The 22705-nt window shown below is 41.0% G+C and overlaps 1 protein-coding gene and 1 long non-coding RNA gene across 6 annotated transcripts in view; one reads left to right on the top strand and one right to left on the bottom strand.

Moving 5' to 3' along the window:
• Positions 1 to 13048, bottom strand: part of LOC100693228 (interleukin-1 receptor accessory protein-like 1) — a 319171-nt gene extending 306123 nt beyond the window's left edge. For both annotated transcript variants that reach the window (XM_005450017.4, XM_013268902.3), the window contains exon 1: positions 12507 to 13048. The gene's annotated coding sequence lies outside the window, so the exon portion shown is untranslated. The remainder of the gene's footprint in view (positions 1 to 12506) is intronic.
• Positions 1 to 22705, top strand: part of LOC112843831 (uncharacterized) — a 37465-nt gene that overhangs the window by 2662 nt on the left and 12098 nt on the right. Inside the window, exon 4 of one of the 4 annotated variants that reach the window (XR_003216358.1) lies at positions 6144 to 6753. The exons of 2 other annotated variants lie outside the window; for them this stretch is intronic. This is a non-coding gene — a long non-coding RNA (uncharacterized LOC112843831). Of the gene's footprint in view, positions 1 to 1616; positions 1949 to 6143; positions 6754 to 22705 lie in introns of those variants that run through there. One more of the 4 variants, XR_003216357.1, reaches the window with a different exon arrangement.

The raw sequence follows: 22705 nt of genomic DNA, 5'->3' as shown, positions 1-22705 counted from the left end.
CGTAAGTGTTCTCAACCAATACATATGTAAAAAAGAAGAACTAAAATGGCAACTAATGCCTCGGCAGACTCTGTAGTTTGCCAAATCACTTCAGTGGAATTGTCTCATCTAAGCAGCAGAACTATAGGCTTATTTAAAGGGGAATGAAAGAGGATCATCAGATTATTAACACAAGTTAATAAATGCCTACCCTACAGCAACTATAATCATTAAGCCTGCTAAACATTTATCTTTCTGCTTTTTTAAATCAAATCAGTCAGTCGGAAGAATCAACTTGAGCCAAAAGCAGAGCACAACCCAGCCAACAGCAAGAAAACAAAACAAAGCCTTTGAACAAATAATCAAAGTCTTTCTTCTAGCAAAGAATGTGTTTCAAATTGTACAGCCAATTGATCTGACTGTGTATAGAGGCTGCATACTGCTTGAAAGTACTTTGACTTTCATCGCTGATGGATGCACCGTGCAAAGGATAATAATTGATGTGAAGATACACCGCATGTGGCTTTGAAATTATTTGATTAGAATAGTCAGTATACAGTATGTCTGCTTTAATGGTTAAATGTATAGCAATGCAGACAGCTTAGGGGACTGGTGCTCAGCAAATGTTTATTTTCATATATGTTCATATCATATATAACCACAGGTAGTCACACACAAACCCAAACGTGAAAGCAATTTGTCTTGAGTGCACCTTTCTCTAAAAAAATGTCCCTTTCCCATCTGAAACAAACAGCCCCGAGAGCAAAAATAAACTTAAGAGCTAAGGCGAGCAGACATGCTGTAGCTACCACTGAGAGCTGAGCGGCACAATGCAAATAAGCTTTCACACCATAACAGACGACCCACATCTCCATGCTAGGCAGCAGAGATTCAATATCGGAGGACAAGGAGTGCTGCGTCCCCAGGCCCTTCTTGCAAAGTGGCCCATAAATCAAGAACCCTGTTGAGAGCTGGTCTCTGTGGGTCTTGTCCAGGATTCGGGAAAAAGAGCACGGCTCTGGCTGGGGAAAAAGGCACTCCAGTAATCCCCCCCCCAACAGCTTTAATGCAACAGATGCCTTTGCAGCATAAAATTATGACTATCATTAGCCAAACTGGGGACCAGATTATTACTGCAATTGTTTTGTTCAAATATATAGATGATGCTGCTCAGCCATGGATACAACTGGATTGGGTTTAAGTGTAAATACCAATTAATGATTGTTTTTAAATTTCAGACCTCACATACTACAGTAGTACATGCAAGAACACTGAGAAAATCATAAGAGGTAACTTGAAAATTAACTTAGTATACCTTCCTTGCACCAACTATTATTTAAGCCTTGCTGACATCAACATTTAGAGGAGAAAGTGCTGAGCTGTGCAACATTGCAGCTTCGCTTGGCTCATCTTTTGCCAGAAAGCACTACATGCATTGTAGGTATGTTATTGTGTCATGAAATGTGTAATATTTGCATAGCAATCAAACTGAGGATAGTACGATTGCTATTTCATGCAAAGTGGTCAATACTCATACATATTTTATTAATGTCACAAAATGCTGAAAAACATTTTTAAAAAAGACATCTTAACATAGCGTAATCCCAAATCAGTTTTTATTTGTTGCCCTGTGACAGACTGGCGACCTGTCCTGTCCAGGGTGTACCCTGCCTCTCACTCCAAGACAGCTGGGATAGGCTCCAGCGCCCCCCCGACCCTGAAAAAGCAGAAGCAGAAGCGAATGGATGGATGGATCACACTTGTTGTTCTTGTCCATTAATTTTGTTGCACCAACAGTGAAGGGCATTTGGCAGAACTTTCAAATATTATGCATGCTGTATGATTTGGTTAAATCACAGTTCTATATAACTTTTGTCCAATTAAAAAAGTGAAAGAAACCAACATTTCAACTGACTTGATGAAAGTTAAAGTGCTAATTAAGTGCTACATATTGCATGCAATAAAAAGATTTTAATTCTAAGGAGATAAGGTCATTAACTTAAATTAAGGTAATCAGAGTTTTTGGACAATGATGGTTTTTTTTCCCTTTTTAATGTTACCTCTAGGGCCCGTCACAGTGAATTTTAAATCATGCATTCAATATGCAATTTAAATAAAGACTTCAAACTTTCATTCAAGAGGTTTAACAAAACTATAGCATTAACTAGGAATTGGCACCATTTCTATACACAGTCCACTGTTTTGAGAGGCTCAAAATTAACTGAACAATTGACTGACGAGTTTCATCTCCCGGTGAGGCCTGGATGTGGAGTTCGTTTCACGTGTTGAACTGTTAGATGTTCCCTTGAGCACTCAGTATGAGGTAAAAGATGATGCAACCATCTGTTGCAGTCATAGAAATAAGGCAGGACCAAAAGAAAGACCATGGAAGATCGCAGAATTCTTTCACTGGTTAAGAAAAAAACCCCTCAAAACATCCAACCAAAACCAAGAAGCACAATATTTTGAAAATACAATAAGTCTCACTGCATATAATAACTCATGTGCATGTATTCTGAGATTGGCCATCAAACTTCATATGGCTTTGAATAGTTTGTTGTAGGAAAACAAAAGAAATTGTCCCTACTATGATTGGTGACACTTTAAGGTTACACTGTGGACACAACAGGAACAAGATTCTCTGGACAGCTCTGAAACTCCCTTTTCACAGACGTATGTGACACATTTTGTCAGTATTTACATATGAATGTGTGATATGGGAGGTTACTATAACCTTATCAGATAATAGTGGTCAGTGGCTAAGTTCATCCTTGGGTTCATGGGGACATTCATGCCAAATGTTAAGAAATTCCCCCAAAGTATTCATGAGAATGGAAACTGAGAACCTGAAAACATAAAACTATGGAGGCCAAAAAATAGAAGTGGTATCCATACAAGCTACAATAGAGTTGAATAACTCTTTCATTTGTTACAAAGCACTTTATACTGTAAGGCATGTGATAAGCCTTCAGCCTCACATAATACTAAACCTGGATTTCATGGCTTGAGTTTCATCTTCTTACCTGTATGTGTACCACACACACACACACACACACACACACACACACACACACACACACACACACACACACACACAGCAGTTCTTGACTCAACATTAACTCTGGCTGTGTGTGAAATTACCCTTTCAGCAGGGGTTACATTGGGATTTGTGAGAAAGGGGAACCCTAGTCTAGTGGGCCTGATGCTCAAGGACCCACTGCACACAGTGAAAGTGGGGGCTAATTCTTTAAAAGAAAGTAGGTCCACTAAAAATTACACACATTGTGTTCTGTGGATGTGCATTGTCCAGAATAACAAAGACGCGGTTTCAGGCACAGTCTCTAAACACCAATTTACAAGTTACAAAGAAACAAATTCCACGGTGTTAAAATCTCAGAGTCAGACGTGCCAAATTATCAGATGATAATATATTTTACTTAAGTGTATTCTTAATTAATTTTAAGGAAAAAGGCTAACCTATATAAACCAATCATTTCTACTAATTTATATTTCGTGATTTGCTTTTTTGTCGTATTTTTTAATTAACATCTACATACAATTGATGGTTTGGGAAACACTGATAATCCTGTCATACATAAAAAGAAGAAAATGAATCTTTGCACTGACCCAACAAAGAATCAGTGCAGCAAATTATGGGTTCAGTGTAATTAATTGTGTTTTCATTATTAGACAGATTTTCTGTAGCTTTATTTTTTTATTCACTTCAGTGATTAGATGAGTTCTGTGCTCGCAGTAATGAAACTACTGCAAATATTGCATTTAAGCAGCATAACAGAAAAACTCCCTGTAATAACCCACTTAATATACCAGAAAAAAGGAAGGAGAAAAAAAAACAGCCCTGCTGGTGCAGGATTCATCGTCAGCATGACTGCTTTGTTCCCAGTGTTTTCACTGAAAACATGAATTTCTAACAGCTCACTTGTTTGGTGTGTAGAACATCATCGAGACAGATAAAATTCTGTAAGATCTCAACACAAAGTCCGATGATTTAAATAATCAATCTGAAGTACAGTAACGTACGAGAGTCTTGAGTCATCCCTGATTTCTTTATATTTTGCTTCCAAGAAGCCAGACTATCTTGTCTTTTTTGGTGGCCTTAAAAATGGTTTTCCAGGCTTTCTGAAGGTCCTTCAAAGTTTTTCTTTGGCCATTAGCTGCTTTTTTACTCACTTTCAGCTCAGTCTTTGTGCCTGATCATTTTCAGAGGAATGTTTGTTGTTTGTTAAGCCACTTAACCTTGATCTATGACTCATTCAAGCATAAAACAGACACTTAACTCGATGACTCATTGATATGTCTACACATGACAGACAACTTAGGCAACTAATAACAAAGTGCATAAAGATGGAATTTAAATTTAATTCTGTGCTGTTGCAAAAACACATCTTATGTTCCCATTTACTTTAGTTGAATCTATGAACGATGCAAAAGACGATAACACGGATTGACAAGCATGTCAAGGTAATTCCCAAAGAGCTATTAGCCAGAAACTTGGCATATCTCAGCGTTTTATGCTGGAAAAAGTGCACTGGTCAAGTGAAGGACAAAAGAGGAAAGGGAAGGCCTAAAAAAGTCCAACAGATGAACAGCGTCTGTCATTAGGACAAAAATCCAGCAAAGACCTGAGACAGGACCTAGGACATGCATTTAGCCCTTCAGTTGATCCATTTACTGCTCACAGTACATGGGTCCTCATCAAAAATCAAAAGCATTTCTGAAACATGGGAAACGGGATAGGTTGAGGTATGCCAAATTACACAAGAACTGGACTGAAACTATTCCTGAAGACTACTTAAAGAAATGACGAGAAAGCTTGTTTCAGTTCAAGCTGTGTTAAGGAATAAAGGTGGTCATACCAAATATTGACTTTCAAGCTCATTATAATTACAAAAACTGTGTTTTTGCCTTACATACTGTATTTCTACATATATTTTCACATTTCAATAAATTGCTGCACCTGATTCCTATTTTCCTAGCAAAAATACAAAGAAATGAAGACTTTTGCACAGCACTGGATTAATAATCACACACCTGAGTAACTAGAGGTGTTTAAAGAAAAGAAATTCCCCCCAAAATCGGGTGACATTCTGTATTTGTTTGTTGCGGTACGAGTGGCTTTGTAATGGTAAAATAATGAAGGAAACAGAGCTGATCTCTGGCATGTCAGGAACTTAGCTCCAGTGGCTTTGACCCAGTTTAACCCCATCCTTTAATTACTCTTATATAACAAACACTCAGTGGTTTAATTAATAGTATGAATGCCATGTTGTGAGCTCACCGGCAGGTGTAATATCACATCATGATGTTTAATGCAACAACATTGTAGCGTTGGAATTTTACACTTAAAAATGAATAACCTCAACACCAAGCTAAAAACACCCGAATTGATCCGAAGAAAGTTCACCGCGCACGTGTTGCCCTCAGCTTGAGATATCGGTTTAAAATTAGCTGTAAATACAATGTTGCCCCGGGTCTCATGTGAAGTGGCTAATGACAGATGAAGAACTGCTAATGAAGCGCTCCTTGATTTCACTCACTGTTAATCCCTTGACGTAGCTGTTCTATTTAAGCTCCCGCCTGGCTCAGAGGGGAGAATTTGGCGCAAACACTCTCAGCGTTCCTACCGAGGGGTACCCATGTGTGCATTCATACGGAGTATGCAAATAGGCCACGGCTCCCACTCGAGTAGCTGCTGTATATTATAGCATGAGTATTTTCTTTCGAAAGCCGTTGCTGAGACCGTCCTAAATTGGTTTGTAAAACTGCTCTGAATATCTCGACACCAGCCACTTAGAGTGCAGGTCAAAATGTGAATACGGATTGCTAGTTGTGATAGTGTTTTGATAACATTAAAGAGCCATTTCTCTTCTGGTATGCATTTATCCTGCAAAATAATGCAGCCTGGCTTCCTTTTTTTTCTCCTCCCAACTGGCATCCTGTATGACTTTTTTGTTTTTATCGCCACACCAATGTATGGAGTGTCACAACAAAGCCTTCATGAATGAGTAAGCACAGATCCTATGAAGAGACGAAGGGAAATGGGAGGAAAAATTGCTCATTTTGCTTCCCTTGGCATGCAATTTCCATCCTCTATCCACATCTCTCTAAAAGCTATCTAAAACACATCAACTTCATCTTTCTAGGCTGGATGGGTCTCAGAGGATCACCTCCAGACATGGTGCGATGACAGTGGGGCTGAAAAGAAAGGATGAAAATAATAATTCTGTCCTCTTGCTTATAGCAATAGGCTTCTCATTCTAGTGCTGATTAAAAAGTGGGGGGAAAAACATTCATTTTCGACGTCAGTTGCCTCTAGCAAAGAAAAATACCGTATATTGAGGTAACTGATCACGCCTCGGATGGCCGTTTCATCAGAGAAAGTGCAACATGACTATTTCGCTGCCTCCTTTCCATTTTACCCATGTAACAATTGACCAGCACAACATTTTAGCTCGGGGGCATGCTACACTGTGGCTGACCCCAAGTTCTTTTATTTTCTGCTGTAACAAATGGGGAAATAAACACTTTCAGATTTCATTTGATTCGGGTCAACTTTATTCTTTGATTCCGCCCCCGCCACCATTGATAGAAGCACACAAATGCAGGACAGCTTCATGTGTATGTGTGTGGAGTTTTTTTAAGAGCAATGCAAAGAGACAGCTAGAAATGATGCCATTACCATCCTTTTATTGAGGCATTTTTCTGTTCGAAATGCAGAAAGTAAATAAAGCTAGCATGGCAGAGGCAGACACTCAGCTCAATTCACATCCACACATGAAGGCATTCAGATAAAGGTCTAAAAAAGAAAAAAATGGGTGACCATGAAAATGATTTGCAAGCAAGTCCATTGTTTATGACACCTCTCTGCTGAGTAACAGCAGGAAAGGGCGCGCCCAGGGCTCAAATGCCATGAAGTGAATGCGGGACCCAATTCTGAAGACCATTTATTTTTCCATACAGCCTGGTCTGCCATCATCATGCGACTGTGGACTCAAAGGGTGATTTTCTTTGCATGAAAACTATTTGGAGACAAAAACGAGAGTACTGCACGCTACTTCTGTCAAACTCTTTGATCTGGCCTCGCGTAACCTACATGATGACGGTTACTCAACCGTATAAAATGATGCCAACCATGGTCTGATGTGCTCCAGAACAGATGTAGCAAAACTGCGATCCACCAGACAGGTGATGACAAATATCATGTCGTAGGTGTCGTAGGACAGCGGGTTTTTTTTAATTACAGTAAGTAGTAAACAGTTACTCTGTAAAATTTCACAAATCAAAAGATTTGGATTTGCAAATTTCAAGTATAACACCAAGAAGTTCTGTTTACTGATTTTCCAGCATCAACTATTATGATCCAAACCAAGGGCATCAAACTACATCACTACGTAATAACCTGGAACCCATCAAAACTCCCTTTCTCGAAAAAAAATATCAGATTTAAGAGGAGACCTGTTATACTCATTTCCAGCTCGTTATTTTTCATTCTTGGGTTGCACTCAGGTCTGCATGAATCACATTTAAAAGTATTAGATCTTTCTCTAATGCTGGGCCTTGATGCCGCCCCTCAGTTCTAACTGTCTATAGTAGGCCTTTTTAGCTCCCATTCCTCACCACTTATAGGGACCATTTTAATGGTGGTCGCACAGCCATGCCGCCATTTATACTGGCGCTGAGCGGGTGCTCGCTGCAGTATTCTGCCAAATGATAGGCATCGGTATAAGAGTAGAAGACGTCAAAACTGGAAGAAAAGAAATTGAAGAGGTTTTTTGTTTTGGAAGTTTTCGCCAGAAAGTCTCATTTTGAGTTGAATCTAAGTTTCTGCACTGGTACGTCATTGCAGTGGCGGTAAAAACTGACACAACGATACACATGATGTTACAAAGGTTGAATCTACGTAAGAGCAGCTAAAACGACATCTTAGCTCGACTTTACCACTGGATGTAACACCACTTTCGGTGTGCACTGCCATCCACCAAGGCAAAAATGGTAGGTATAACAAATCCCTAGGGTTTAAACAGCCCAAATTGTGCACCTGAGATTAGTATATTAGGTAGATGCACTCTCTCTTACATCATACAGAGCCAAGAGTATTAAACACGGTCTTAAAACAAGCATTTAGAGCAGTCTTAAATGTGATCCTCTGGCTGAGATTACAGAAGGTAAGGAAAAGTAGGGCTGTTCGATATAACGATATATATCGGATGACGATATAAAAACGTCTATCGTTTCATTTTACGCTATCGTTTGTTTCGTGGTGTCGCAAAATAAACTGTTTACGGCAATATTTTTTTCATTATTTTGATGGTCACTGTAGTGGCTATATTAATTTCCTAAAGTTCTCTCTTTCTCTTATATTTAATATAACCACACTACAGACGGACAAGCGCTTGTTTTTATGCGTTGTCATTAGCAACAACGAGGGTAAAACCACCTCGTGTCCGCTTGTTTATTTTCCACATAAACCTTTCACAATAAAGCTCAAGATCCTGTTGAGACTTTTCAAAATAAACTGAATCACGTGAAAGATGCAGAGTATTTACGGATGAGAAGCAAAAAAGAGCCGTCAGGTGCTAAAAAATAAACCTTAGACTCAAACGTTAGAACAGGCTTTTCCCCGCAGCACGCTGTGTAATAAATACTCACAAAGAAAACGGCGGCTGTTACAACCTATGTCTAAAAATGTATCGTTTCATGCATCAGTTAAAACACTCAACTCCAGGTATGCGACGCCCAGCTGGAAACACTTCACGCAAGTCGAGCTGCCCGACATTCACAGAATTTACAGAAAATGTTACATTTTTGTGATTTATATCGTTATCGGACGATAGATGTCTTAATATCGGGATATGAGATTTTGGTCATATCGCACAGCCCTAAGGAAAAGGATAATATGCCCCCTTTAATGAACTTTCCATTTACAAAAATAGTAAAACATGTTAAAAAAAAAGTTTTTTTCACAACCAGTCACTCTGCTGCTATTCTAAGAAACATGTTTATTTGATTTAAAACAGCAGCGTTTCTCTGCTCCACCATATGACTTGTCTATGGTATAGCAAACAGGTAAAGTCTCTGTAAATTAACAAGCTGGACAACCACTCCAAAGAAGGGATTCAACCTTAACTACTTGCTATACAACATTAAAGTGTCCAAAAATGATGTCCTCCAATTCTGCGGTTTTCCCATGTGGCAAAGTCATTCAGTAGACCCCTGGTCTAAACAGTACGGCAAAATATCTTACAGCTGATAAGCACGCATCCCCTACAGAGGTCAGAACTCTCTGAACACTTGCATACAGAACTAGACCAACTCATCTTCTTCTCCGGGGTCATCTCTCCTTCATTGGGTCAACAAGCCCACCCACAAGTAGAACCGAGCAATGAACAAATTATCTTAAGGCTGCCAGTGACTGTATTTATCAAGCACAGACACAGTCAAAATCACAACTACTTGGGGTATAAAAGGTCTAAAAAGGCAATATAAGGTCAATGGGAGTTCTGGTGATGCCGCAGTCCATCTCCAAGCTGCTATGAACTCATTCGCACCGCAAACTTTCATCGCTGAGAACCGGTGACTGTCACTGCATGCTCTAATTATATCTCTGTTAAACGAATATACTAATTAACTAACATATTAATCAAGCCATTGTGCACGAAACCAATATATTTGGCCTCGATACTGTAATAAAATTACAGATACTAGCTCTCGTGGCTGATTTCTTTCTAAGCACATTAGTTGAATTAATCTGCAAAAAGCTCCATGGTTTCAGAAAAAATTTCCAAACAAGGAAATCAAGTATCTCCAAATAATTTCCTTTATGGAAAGAGGAGACATTATATAGAGTTATTATATTATATAGAGATACTTTAAGGCATTTACATGTAAAGTAGATACTACTAGTTTTTACTGTCCCTCAGGTTCACAAACCAAATTAGCCACATCTAACTGCTTCAAAGGCAGATTTTCTCTTGTAGTCACAAGTCATGATTCTTCTTGAAATGGGCGAAGCACCATACCCAGACACTCTGTTATCTACCTGATCTACCATACTTGTTAATTCATGACGTGACAGCGGCAACAAAAATAAATAGCTCTGAATCAGATCGATGCCCAATGATTGCGACGGAAAATGGAACAAGGCACGGGGAAAGAGGAATCTCATCTCGAGGGGAATTGGATTTTGAGAAAGATTTAACCGAGGACTCGTCTGTTATGCATGTAGCCCACATCTTCTTGGATTCCACAGCAGCTAATAACTTTTGCAGGAATGGAAGGTTGTTCAAGCTCCAGCTGTGATATTTGAACGTATGCACGCGGTCGCACACAGGCATAAATACGCAAGCTGGATCGCCTCTCAGTATTTCCATTTCCCCTCGAGTCCTATTAATGTCATTTAGCAGCCATGATTGAGGTGGCCCGCTCTCAGCTTCCACACCAGCATTCCTGCTCACAAATCCTCATCAATTGCTCCAATCAGTCTTACCACAGAGCCAATACTCTACAGCGAGACAACTCTTATTTCCCACCGCATTAATGAACTCTTTCATTTGAAAGCCTTTGACTGTCTGCCTCTTGATTGCAAAGCCAAGGCCAATAGGCCTCGGTGACAGCTCCTTGAAAATTAAAAGTATCAATCAAGACGGGAATGGGAGGGGGGAAAAAAAGTTGTAATGGTTTCAGATTCTCCTGTCGAGCAGAGAGAGAAGGGGAAGCTAAATGGGATCAGGTGGCATTTCAAAATGCGTGTTGGGGCTTGTTTTACCTCATTTTATTGCTAGATGGGTGGTACTTGCAGGATAAGGGTTAAAATGTTAGATAAGATAATTAAACATGTTAAAGGTTCATTTTTATGAATCAGTGGGATGTAAATACAATTATTTGTACTGAAAAACTCATGTTTGCTGTTGTCTGTGCACCTTGAATCGGTTGACCTGGTAATTCGGCTAACAGCCCTGATGAAGGATGAAAACAACATCTTCAATCACTTCATTACCATATCCTTTAAAGCTACACTTGATTCGTCAGAAGAGGAGTTCAGTGCTGCTGGGTAAACTTGACCAGCATTTAAAAAAAAAAAAAAGGAGAAAAAAAGTGCTAACGCTGGATGACATAATCTCTGTCTAAATCAATTTCGGTGTGAAAGCACTTGACTCAGCTCAATATGTAGCTGCAGGGCTTCTGTTAAGTGGCTGCTGCCACTTACCTATTAATTCATGTGCTACTGGTTGCGCTCGTGGTCAAGATTAACCCCATATGTCGGGATTTAAAAATAATAATAATAAAATAATACCACAAGGCAAAGGAAGACATGAGTCGGAGCGTTTAGGAGAAACTGAAGGGGAAAGATTATGAACAAATCATGATGCAAGGAGGTTTTGGTGCAAGCAATGTTACTGTTAACAGAATTAGAAAATGCCTGTGCAAGACTGAGGAGCTGTCTGGAAGTAAGGAGTACACTGCCTGTGGGCTATGGCGTGCTATGGTTTTGCAAAAAAAAAAAAAAAAAAAAAAAAAAAAAGCATCGCTGCAGCAGTCGTTACTTGAAAAAAAAAAAAATGGTGACATACAGCTTGTAAGGCTACAGAGCCTTCTGTCACTCATCTGTAGGGAGTGATGAGGGAGTATGGATTTTATGCGTTTCTTTTTTTAAGCCAGCATCTGTTCCAACTTTTACATCAGTATCACTTTCCTGATTCTCAAATATGTTCAGTGGGTAAAAGCCAAACCACCACGACCAGCACCACTCTGGTCAGAGCCAGACTGGAGCTTCAGACATCCATCTGGACAACCATAAACCATCATCCATCCACCCAGAGGAGGGAAGCAGGCAAAAGGAGGAGAACCACAGAGAGAGCTGACTTGCCAAGCAACCACTCAGCAGAAATAATGTGAAATATAACTACGGCTGGGTTCTTCTCCCATCCCTCCTCTCTCTGGCACACGTTATTTTCCCCCTCCACCAACACACGATCGTGCTCTCTTACTTTCACAGGCGCACGTACACAAAACACGCACGCATGCTGACGCACCGGAGAGATGTGCAAATGCGCACACAGTGTTACACAATTAACGTCGAGAAGGAGGAGGGGAAAAAGAGAGAGAAGAAGAATGCGTAAAAAGAACAGTTGGTGTGCGCTGACGGACTAATCCGCTCAGATAGTTACGTTTTGAATGAAGGATACAGAAGAAGACTTTCAGCGGTCCACTTCTACTGCCGTACTGCAGCCGTGAACAGCTCCACACAACAGAGGAGGCTCTAAAGATAAAAAGGAGCCTCTGGGATTTACGCGTAACAGCGGGACAAATGCGTTCTATCCAAAAATGCGCATTTAAGCGCCGCGTGTTGGGATTCCGTTTATTAAAGGTGGTGGATAGGCAGGAGAATCGTGTGCGCGCACAGAACATGAAAATGTCAGTGACAAAAACGAATCGTGGGTTTAAACAGATCCACGGGGGGCAGCACGGTCCAACTTTGGCCAAAGAAGCAATTGCATTTAACTTACCAACAAGCAGTTTCCAAATGATGGCGTACACTTTGTGGTTAGTTCTAATAGCCCCACACCATCACGGTGTATCCGAATCTGCTCCGGTCGACAGAGTAAAGCAGAAAGGGTTTAAAAAATAGAATACAATAATGAATTCCAGCAGAGAGATAGTCCACTTCTCCAAAAAGAAAAAAAAGAAAAACGCAGTGTCTGTCCCCAAATTACATATTGCCAGTCCTCGCTGGCGCAAATTGGAGCGCAAAAATAAAACCGAAAAAAAGAAAAGAAAAAACAAAACACCTGCAGCCGGTCACTTTCAAACAGCAGGAAAGAAGAAAATCATGACAGTGATTGGAGGAATGTTCGACGGAAATCAATCAAGGGCAAGATCGGGAGAGGCAGTTAGTCTGGTTATCCTGTTAAATCAGCTGCACGGCGGCTCACGGCCACGGAAGCCCGGCAGGTGAGCTTTCAGCTTTAAGCACGACTGCGCGAGAGCGAATTTCCAAAGTGATGTGCAGAAAAAAAGGCACATGAGAAGCCTCCTCTCTCTCCCTCTCTCTCTCTCTCTCTCAGTGCCGCTGTACCGACACCAGATGCGTCAAGTGAGGATAATTGAACCCAAGCAGCACAGGACACGACGGGATTTCCCTTCAACATAAAAGTCGAGCGCGCACTGGCGGTTAAAAGAAGAAGAAGACAGGCTGGCTGAATGACCCACGTGGGTCTAAGTAAAAAATGTGGGGTGTAATTAAAAGCTCCATACACTGTGTCACAGTGTATTTACATTAATAAGAAGCAGCACCAGACCCAGTGGAACTGCACCCTCTGCCCATTTCTTCCCCTCTTTCCTCGTTATTGTGACCGAGAGCAAGTTCGACACTCTTTCCCTTTCCCCAGAGTTGCTTTTATTTTGAAGAACAACTCAAAATGCGTTTTTCTTGTTTTGTCTGCCTTGACATTTGCTTTCTCTCAGACCTGCGTTCCTCTGGAGTCCTCATCCTCCACATGGCGCACTGGCAGAAGCTCACCAGAAAACGCACGGGAGGATAATCATCCTCATTATGCGCCTGCTTCGACAAATAAACACAAATGTGGAGAGAGTACTTTTTTTCGCCGGCTTATGCTGTGAGTAGAGTGCGCAGGCAGACGGGTAATGCAGTGAAGCTCAAGTTTGAGGATAGACGCACTGCCGCCCAATGGAAATAACAGAAAAGCTCTGAAATGCACTGTAAAAATGCTGTCTTTAGCAAGTCACTGAAGGGCAAATGTGTAATATTACTGTCTAATATTGGTCGTGGATAGCTGATTAAATGACCAACATGATATGGGGAAAATCAGTGCATATTATTTCCACATGAATATTTAAGAAAAAATGCAAAAAACTATTAGCACAGCTTATTTCTCTGCAACCTGAAATGAGAGTATATTTCCTGTGAATTTAGAGAAAGCATTTTCTTGAACATGTCAGAAAATCAGAGCCTGTCATGAGGAAATGATTTCAAACTTTGAAAAGTAGATTTTGACTTTACAGTTTTTGCAAAAGGATGCAGAAGTAAAAGAAGTCCTCTGCTTCTTTTTTCCTTTTTAGGGAATTTATATCCACGACTGTAAGACTGGTAATGCAGAATAATTTAAAACGGCTAAAGACAGAAATCTTTGCTGAAATCTCGGTTAATTATTCAGAGTAGCTACGCATGACCTAACACAAACCATATCTTCATTTCCAGCAGAAGGGGCTATACATGCTGTGCCACCAGGCTAGTTATTTTTTCCTTGTCTGCTTCTGGTAGACTTCTGTAGGCAAGCACGTTTCCAGTTTTCATTACACTGACTATTAAAAAAAACACTCTAAAATACAACAAAATATATAAAGAGACGTCTCAGTTTTTATCACAATGTGATATATCTACATCTGACATCAGTATTCATTCCGCTGTATCAATATTTATCACCATCTTTTTGCTGCTCAATATTAACAGTAAACTGAGATGAATGTGACAAGTCTGCTGAAAAGCCTGAAAGGATTTCCATCTGTGCAGCTCAGGTATTACCGGTATTTATGAATAACCAAGGATTCACTCCAATCCAAACAGGTAACAGACAAAACCCTGAATCACTAAAGATGATGAATAGACAGTAGAGCTGCCCCGCCATCCTTCCAGAACTGCAATGGTGGGATTCAGATTAAGGACTTGTAGGTAAGCAGGCCTCCCTGTCAGCCAGGCAGTAAAAACAAAAAAAGAAAACAAGAAAGGGACTCGTTTGATTTCCCCCTCACTGGGCTACCCCTGTCAAGACTTTGGCCTCTGGCACTGCACTTCTGTGAGGCGAATTTCGATGAGGGGAGGGCTTTGAGGAGGAGAAAAACCACCCTTCTCGGACTGAAAGTGTGCACTTGTGAGCTTTCTTTGTCATATCCAGATCCTGATGTGAATAGAGGCTCCTTAATGAGCAAAGAAGTGGACAAACACTGCATTGATTCACCCCCCTTCTATTCGAGGTTTGCGTCCGCAAATGCCCTCAACTCAACCGGTTAGTGTGCAACTTTGAGGACTTAGTGTCTAGAGAGGGTTGATTGTTTGCTGCCAATTTGAGGATTTGGGTGACAGCCTGGAATATCAGTGGACTGGTGATACAATAATTTCACAGATAAACCAAAGACTCAATGGACATATTTTTCATCTCTGTTATGAGTCATAATGTAGACTCGTTAAACTTCTCCTTACTACGTTTGGGGTGTTCAGTTTTGCTCATCTACAGGTTAAATAGCTTTAAGGATAATGATCAAATCCCAGTTCACAAACTCAAAAACTTCACACAGCACAAAGCAGAGCTGGTTTCCAAGTCTCTCAAAATACAGTTCCTCTTGATAGCGTCGGTGTGGATGGATGGGTCTCAGAGGATCACCTCCAGACATGGTGCGATGACAGTGGGGCTGAAAAGAAAGGATGAAAATAATAATTCTGTCCTCTTGCTTATAGCAATAGGCTTCTCATTCTAGTGCTGATTAAAAAGTGGGGGGAAAAACATTCATTTTCGACGTCAGTTGCCTCTAGCAAAGAAAAATACCGTATATTGAGGTAACTGATCACGCCTCGGATGGCCGTTTCATCAGAGAAAGTGCAACATGACTATTTCGCTGCCTCCTTTCCATTTTACCCATGTAACAATTGACCAGCACAACATTTTAGCTCGGGGGCATGCTACACTGTGGCTGACCCCAAGTTCTTTTATTTTCTGCTGTAACAAATGGGGAAATAAACACTTTCAGATTTCATTTGATTCGGGTCAACTTTATTCTTTGATTCCGCCCCCGCCACCATTGATAGAAGCACACAAATGCAGGACAGCTTCATGTGTATGTGTGTGGAGTTTTTTTAAGAGCAATGCAAAGAGACAGCTAGAAATGATGCCATTACCATCCTTTTATTGAGGCATTTTTCTGTTCGAAATGCAGAAAGTAAATAAAGCTAGCATGGCAGAGGCAGACACTCAGCTCAATTCACATCCACACATGAAGGCATTCAGATAAAGGTCTAAAAAAGAAAAAAATGGGTGACCATGAAAATGATTTGCAAGCAAGTCCATTGTTTATGACACCTCTCTGCTGAGTAACAGCAGGAAAGGGCGCGCCCAGGGCTCAAATGCCATGAAGTGAATGCGGGACCCAATTCTGAAGACCATTTATTTTTCCATACAGCCTGGTCTGCCATCATCATGCGACTGTGGACTCAAAGGGTGATTTTCTTTGCATGAAAACTATTTGGAGACAAAAACGAGAGTACTGCACGCTACTTCTGTCAAACTCTTTGATCTGGCCTCGCGTAACCTACATGATGACGGTTACTCAACCGTATAAAATGATGCCAACCATGGTCTGATGTGCTCCAGAACAGATGTAGCAAAACTGCGATCCACCAGACAGGTGATGACAAATATCATGTCGTAGGTGTCGTAGGACAGCGGGTTTTTTTTAATTACAGTAAGTAGTAAACAGTTACTCTGTAAAATTTCACAAATCAAAAGATTTGGATTTGCAAATTTCAAGTATAACACCAAGAAGTTCTGTTTACTGATTTTCCAGCATCAACTATTATGATCCAAACCAAGGGCATCAAACTACATCACTACGTAATAACCTGGAACCCATCAAAACTCCCTTTCTCGAAAAAAAATATCAGATTTAAGAGGAGACCTGTTATACTCATTTCCAGCTCGTTATTTTTCATTCTTGGGTTGCACTCAGGTCTGCATGAATCACATTTAAAAGTATTAGATCTTTCTCTAATGCTGGGCCTTGATGCCGCCCCTCAGTTCTAACTGTCTATAGTAGGCCTTTTTAGCTCCCATTCCTCACCACTTATAGGGACCATTTTAATGGTGGTCGCACAGCCATGCCGCCATTTATACTGGCGCTGAGCGGGTGCTCGCTGCAGTATTCTGCCAAATGATAGGCATCGGTATAAGAGTAGAAGACGTCAAAACTGGAAGAAAAGAAATTGAAGAGGTTTTTTGTTTTGGAAGTTTTCGCCAGAAAGTCTCATTTTGAGTTGAATCTAAGTTTCTGCACTGGTACGTCATTGCAGTGGCGGTAAAACTGACACAACGATACACATGATGTTACAAAGGTTGAATCTACGTAAGAGCAGCTAAAACGACATCTTAGCTCGACTTTACCACTGGATGTAACACCACTTTCGGTGTGCACTGCCATCCACCAAGGCAAAAATGGTAGGTATAACAAATCCCTAGGGTTTAAACAGCCCAAATTGTGCACCTGAGATTAGTATATTAGGTAGATGCACTCTCTCTTACATCATACAGAGCCAAGAGTATTAAACACGGTCTTAAAACAAGCATTTAGAGCAGTCTTAAATGTGATCCTCTGGCTGAGATTACAGAAGGTAAGGAAAAGTAGGGCTGTTCGATATAACGATATATATCGGATGACGATATAAAAACGTCTATCGTTTCATTTTACGCTATCGTTTGTTTCGTGGTGTCGCAAAATAAACTGTTTACGGCAATATTTTTTTCATTATTTTGATGGTCACTGTAGTGGCTATATTAATTTCCTAAAGTTCTCTCTTTCTCTTATATTTAATATAACCACACTACAGACGGACAAGCACTTGTTTTTATGCGTTGTCATTAGCAACAACGAGGGTAAAACCACCTCGTGTCCGCTTGTTTATTTTCCACATAAACCTTTCACAATAAAGCTCAAGATCCTGTTGAGACTTTTCAAAATAAACTGAATCACGTGAAAGATGCAGAGTATTTACGGATGAGAAGCAAAAAAGAGCCGTCAGGTGCTAAAAAATAAACCTTAGACTCAAACGTTAGAACAGGCTTTTCCCCGCAGCACGCTGTGTAATAAATACTCACAAAGAAAACGGCGGCTGTTACAACCTATGTCTAAAATGTATCGTTTCATGCATCAGTTAAACACTCAACTCCAGGTATGCGACGCCCAGCTGGAAACACTTCACGCAAGTCGAGCTGCCCGACATTCACAGAATTTACAGAAAATGTTACATTTTTGTGATTTATATCGTTATCGGACGATAGATGTCTTAATATCGGGATATGAGATTTTGGTCATATCGCACAGCCCTAAGGAAAAGGATAATATGCCCCCTTTAATGAACTTTCCATTTACAAAAATAGTAAAACATGTTAAAAAAAAGTTTTTTCACAACCAGTCACTCTGCTGCTATTCTAAGAAACATGTTTATTTGATTTAAAACAGCAGCGTTTCTCTGCTCCACCATATGACTTGTCTATGGTATAGCAAACAGGTAAAGTCTCTGTAAATTAACAAGCTGGACAACCACTCCAAAGAAGGGATTCAACCTTAACTACTTGCTATACAACATTAAAGTGTCCAAAAATGATGTCCTCCAATTCTGCGGTTTTCCCATGTGGCAAAGTCATTCAGTAGACCCCTGGTCTAAACAGTACGGCAAAATATCTTACAGCTGATAAGCACGCATCCCCTACAGAGGTCAGAACTCTCTGAACACTTGCATACAGAACTAGACCAACTCATCTTCTTCTCCGGGTCATCTCTCCTTCATTGGGTCAACAAGCCCACCCACAAGTAGAACCGAGCAATGAACAAATTATCTTAAGGCTGCCAGTGACTGTATTTATCAAGCACAGACACAGTCAAAATCACAACTACTTGGGGTATAAAAGGTCTAAAAGGCAATATAAGGTCAATGGGAGTTCTGGTGATGCCGCAGTCCATCTCCAAGCTGCTATGAACTCATTCGCACCGCAAACTTTCATCGCTGAGAACCGGTGACTGTCACTGCATGCTCTAATTATATCTCTGTTAAACGAATATACTAATTAACTAACATATTAATCAAGCCATTGTGCACGAAACCAATATATTTGGCCTCGATACTGTAATAAATTACAGATACTAGCTCTCGTGGCTGATTTCTTTCTAAGCACATTAGTTGAATTAATCTGCAAAAGCTCCATGGTTTCAGAAAAAATTTCCAAACAAGGAAATCAAGTATCTCCAAATAATTTCCTTTATGGAAAGAGGAGACATTATATAGAGTTATTATATTATATAGAGATACTTTAAGGCATTTACATGTAAAGTAGATACTACTAGTTTTACTGTCCCTCAGGTTCACAAACCAAATTAGCCACATCTAACTGCTTCAAAGGCAGATTTTCTCTTGTAGTCACAAGTCATGATTCTTCTTGAAATGGGCGAAGCACCATACCCAGACACTCTGTTATCTACCTGATCTACCATACTTGTTAATTCATGACGTGACAGCGGCAACAAAATAAATAGCTCTGAATCAGATCGATGCCCAATGATTGCGACGGAAAATGGAACAAGGCACGGGGAAAGAGGAATCTCATCTCGAGGGGAATTGGATTTTGAGAAAGATTTAACCGAGGACTCGTCTGTTATGCATGTAGCCCACATCTTCTTGGATTCCACAGCAGCTAATAACTTTTGCAGGAATGGAAGGTTGTTCAAGCTCCAGCTGTGATATTTGAACGTATGCACGCGGTCGCACACAGGCATAAATACGCAAGCTGGATCGCCTCTCAGTATTTCCATTTCCCCTCGAGTCCTATTAATGTCATTTAGCAGCCATGATTGAGGTGGCCCGCTCTCAGCTTCCACACCAGCATTCCTGCTCACAAATCCTCATCAATTGCTCCAATCAGTCTTACCACAGAGCCAATACTCTACAGCGAGACAACTCTTATTTCCCACCGCATTAATGAACTCTTTCATTTGAAAGCCTTTGACTGTCTGCCTCTTGATTGCAAAGCCAAGGCCAATAGGCCTCGGTGACAGCTCCTTGAAAATTAAAAGTATCAATCAAGACGGGAATGGGAGGGGGGAAAAAAGTTGTAATGGTTTCAGATTCTCCTGTCGAGCAGAGAGAGAAGGGGAAGCTAAATGGGATCAGGTGGCATTTCAAAATGCGTGTTGGGGCTTGTTTTACCTCATTTTATTGCTAGATGGGTGGTACTTGCAGGATAAGGGTTAAAATGTTAGATAAGATAATTAAACATGTTAAAGGTTCATTTTTATGAATCAGTGGGATGTAAATACAATTATTTGTACTGAAAAACTCATGTTTGCTGTTGTCTGTGCACCTTGAATCGGTTGACCTGGTAATTCGGCTAACAGCCCTGATGAAGGATGAAAACAACATCTTCAATCACTTCATTACCATATCCTTTAAAGCTACACTTGATTCGTCAGAAGAGGAGTTCAGTGCTGCTGGGTAAACTTGACCAGCATTTAAAAAAAAAAAAAAGGAGAAAAAAGTGCTAACGCTGGATGACATAATCTCTGTCTAAATCAATTTCGGTGTGAAAGCACTTGACTCAGCTCAATATGTAGCTGCAGGGCTTCTGTTAAGTGGCTGCTGCCACTTACCTATTAATTCATGTGCTACTGGTTGCGCTCGTGGTCAAGATTAACCCCATATGTCGGGATTTAAAAATAATAATAATAAATAATACCACAAGGCAAAGGAAGACATGAGTCGGAGCGTTTAGGAGAAACTGAAGGGGAAAGATTATGAACAAATCATGATGCAAGGAGGTTTTGGTGCAAGCAATGTTACTGTTAACAGAATTAGAAATGCCTGTGCAAGACTGAGGAGCTGTCTGGAAGTAAGGAGTACACTGCCTGTGGGCTATGGCGTGCTATGGTTTTGCAAAAAAAAAAAAAAAAAAAAAAAAAAAAGCATCGCTGCAGCAGTCGTTACTTGAAAAAAAAAAAATGGTGACATACAGCTTGTAAGGCTACAGAGCCTTCTGTCACTCATCTGTAGGGAGTGATGAGGGAGTATGGATTTTATGCGTTTCTTTTTTTAAGCCAGCATCTGTTCCAACTTTTACATCAGTATCACTTTCCTGATTCTCAAATATGTTCAGTGGGTAAAAGCCAAACCACCACGACCAGCACCACTCTGGTCAGAGCCAGACTGGAGCTTCAGACATCCATCTGGACAACCATAAACCATCATCCATCCACCCAGAGGAGGGAAGCAGGCAAAAGGAGGAGAACCACAGAGAGAGCTGACTTGCCAAGCAACCACTCAGCAGAAATAATGTGAAATATAACTACGGCTGGGTTCTTCTCCCATCCCTCCTCTCTCTGGCACACGTTATTTTCCCCCTCCACCAACACACGATCGTGCTCTCTTACTTTCACAGGCGCACGTACACAAAACACGCACGCATGCTGACGCACCGGAGAGATGTGCAAATGCGCACACAGTGTTACACAATTAACGTCGAGAAGGAGGAGGGGAAAAAGAGAGAGAAGAAGAATGCGTAAAAAGAACAGTTGGTGTGCGCTGACGGACTAATCCGCTCAGATAGTTACGTTTTGAATGAAGGATACAGAAGAAGACTTTCAGCGGTCCACTTCTACTGCCGTACTGCAGCCGTGAACAGCTCCACACAACAGAGGAGGCTCTAAAGATAAAAAAGGAGCCTCTGGGATTTACGCGTAACAGCGGGACAAATGCGTTCTATCCAAAAATGCGCATTTAAGCGCCGCGTGTTGGGATTCCGTTTATTAAAGGTGGTGGATAGGCAGGAGAATCGTGTGCGCGCACAGAACATGAAAATGTCAGTGACAAAACGAATCGTGGGTTTAAACAGATCCACGGGGGGCAGCACGGTCCAACTTTGGCCAAAGAAGCAATTGCATTTAACTTACCAACAAGCAGTTTCCAAATGATGGCGTACACTTTGTGGTTAGTTCTAATAGCCCCACACCATCACGGTGTATCCGAATCTGCTCCGGTCGACAGAGTAAAGCAGAAAGGGTTTAAAAAATAGAATACAATAATGAATTCCAGCAGAGAGATAGTCCACTTCTCCAAAAAGAAAAAAAAGAAAAACGCAGTGTCTGTCCCCAAATTACATATTGCCAGTCCTCGCTGGCGCAAATTGGAGCGCAAAATAAAACCGAAAAAAAGAAAAGAAAAAACAAAACACCTGCAGCCGGTCACTTTCAAACAGCAGGAAAGAAGAAAATCATGACAGTGATTGGAGGAATGTTCGACGGAAATCAATCAAGGGCAAGATCGGGAGAGGCAGTTAGTCTGGTTATCCTGTTAAATCAGCTGCACGGCGGCTCACGGCCACGGAAGCCCGGCAGGTGAGCTTTCAGCTTTAAGCACGACTGCGCGAGAGCGAATTTCCAAAGTGATGTGCAGAAAAAAAGGCACATGAGAAGCCTCCTCTCTCTCCCTCTCTCTCTCTCTCTCTCAGTGCCGCTGTACCGACACCAGATGCGTCAAGTGAGGATAATTGAACCCAAGCAGCACAGGACACGACGGGATTTCCCTTCAACATAAAAGTCGAGCGCGCACTGGCGGTTAAAAGAAGAAGAAGACAGGCTGGCTGAATGACCCACGTGGGTCTAAGTAAAAAATGTGGGGTGTAATTAAAAGCTCCATACACTGTGTCACAGTGTATTTACATTAATAAGAAGCAGCACCAGACCCAGTGGAACTGCACCCTCTGCCCATTTCTTCCCCTCTTTCCTCGTTATTGTGACCGAGAGCAAGTTCGACACTCTTTCCCTTTCCCCAGAGTTGCTTTTATTTTGAAGAACAACTCAAAATGCGTTTTTCTTGTTTTGTCTGCCTTGACATTTGCTTTCTCTCAGACCTGCGTTCCTCTGGAGTCCTCATCCT

The sequence above is a fragment of the Oreochromis niloticus genome, linkage group LG23 (assembly GCF_001858045.2).
Source record: "Oreochromis niloticus isolate F11D_XX linkage group LG23, O_niloticus_UMD_NMBU, whole genome shotgun sequence".
NCBI lineage: Eukaryota > Metazoa > Chordata > Actinopteri > Cichliformes > Cichlidae > Oreochromis > Oreochromis niloticus.
The sequence above is the reverse complement of the archived record's forward strand: the minus strand, read 5'-3'. Positions and strand labels throughout refer to the sequence as shown.